At 49.2% G+C, this 1,513-nt stretch overlaps 1 non-coding gene across 1 annotated transcript; it reads right to left on the bottom strand.

The window, feature by feature from the left end:
* Positions 1-974: 974 nt before the first annotated feature.
* Positions 975-1,050, bottom strand: Trnaa-ggc (transfer RNA alanine (anticodon GGC)). Its single transcript has one exon. It is a non-coding gene; the product is annotated as a tRNA-Ala (tRNA).
* Positions 1,051-1,513: the final 463 nt, after the last annotated feature.

The following is a 1,513-nucleotide window of genomic DNA, read 5'->3' as shown; positions in this document are numbered from 1 at the left end:
ACGGCTTAGGCCGCCCTCCGAGTGTGGCTGCTCGGTGTCTGCAGGCAGCGAGGGTCTGCAAGCTTCCAGTGTTCGCACCTATGTCACCTTTGCTTGCTTGTCAGAGACAGACTATCGCAAAACATACAACTCACTCCATGAATTGATTGCTACGGCATCTGTTATCAGCAGTCACAACTAGCAACACCAGTAGCAGCTGACTGCACGCAAAGAATAGGAATGTGCAGTGGGATTTACGTGAACTCGGCGCAAGGCAGATCTTTCCGACATAGGCTTGAGAATCTTACGGGAACACTTGTACTGTTTCTAAATTAAGTGTAGGCGTGGGAGGAGGGTGCTTCCTGCGCACTAATAAGAGCACGCTTGTCAATTGTGGATGCTAATCATTCGCTTGTATCTTCCTAGACACATCTGCTGGTTGTGAATTATTCCACTTGCATATCAAGGTGCGCATGTAGGTGTGTTAAAAATTCTGGAGGCACTGGGTATTGATCCCAGTACCTCTCGCATACTAAGCGAGCGATCTACCATCTGAGCTACGCGCGCCCACCCGGAGACTACTGGTGCCACATATAGCCATATAGACGACACAGACCCTTGCACTCCCATTATTCAGCAGACAAACACTACTCTCTATGTATCCGTTAGGGTGTCTTTCAGGTTTCGTGCATTCTGTATCGAATCGTAGTTGGCCACAATGAAAGTGGCACGTATAACGTCGAAAATAGAATTCGGACACCGCTCTGAGTAAGACCAACGTGTTGTCCACCCTCTATACTTCAATGAGGTTAAGCCGCGATACCTAAGACAGATCTGCACTCGATGACACCTCGATAACAGCCGGTCCCCACACTTACATCTTGCTCTCCTTACGTCAGTATACATCATATCAGACTGTGACGCTGGCTTTGCAACATCTTGCGTGCCCTTAGGTTCACCGCGACCAACACTTACCATGCACTGACCACAAAAAATGCAGGCGCCGCGACTTGAACCCTGGACCTTTCACACGCCAAGCGAACGCTCTACCAACTGAGCTACGCCCCATGCACGAGCAAACTGCGCTATTCCCCATTCTTTGCGACTCAGATGCGCACGGACACGATGGTTGGTTGGTTTGTAGCGGTGAAGGGAGCACAGTACAAAGGCGCGGACCCGTTCATATACACAAAAGTTCCAAGTAGTTTCGATGCTCTGGTATTACAAATGCAAATTCCGTCTGTTTTTAACGTCTTAAATTGAAAGAGCCGTCACAAATTGCTCCGTTTTCACTCCTTGTCGACAATCATACAGCACCTGAGGTAACAAACACATCTCGAGCCCCATTGTGCACTCCATTATTCATGCCAACTCAGTGCCTCGCTCTTTACTACTGTGTACCAATCTTGTCGTCCAACTGCAAAACACTGGGCCACAACAAGTTTCCGCGTCTCCATTGCACTGCGCATACTACGAAATGCTCCCCAAACTTGGCACTCACCCTCGCAGCCGACTTTTCCGACTTTCCACGACG

This window comes from Schistocerca gregaria, chromosome 10 (assembly GCF_023897955.1).
Source record: "Schistocerca gregaria isolate iqSchGreg1 chromosome 10, iqSchGreg1.2, whole genome shotgun sequence".
NCBI classification, from domain to species: Eukaryota; Metazoa; Arthropoda; class Insecta; order Orthoptera; family Acrididae; genus Schistocerca; species Schistocerca gregaria.
The sequence above is the reverse complement of the archived record's forward strand: the minus strand, read 5'-3'. Positions and strand labels throughout refer to the sequence as shown.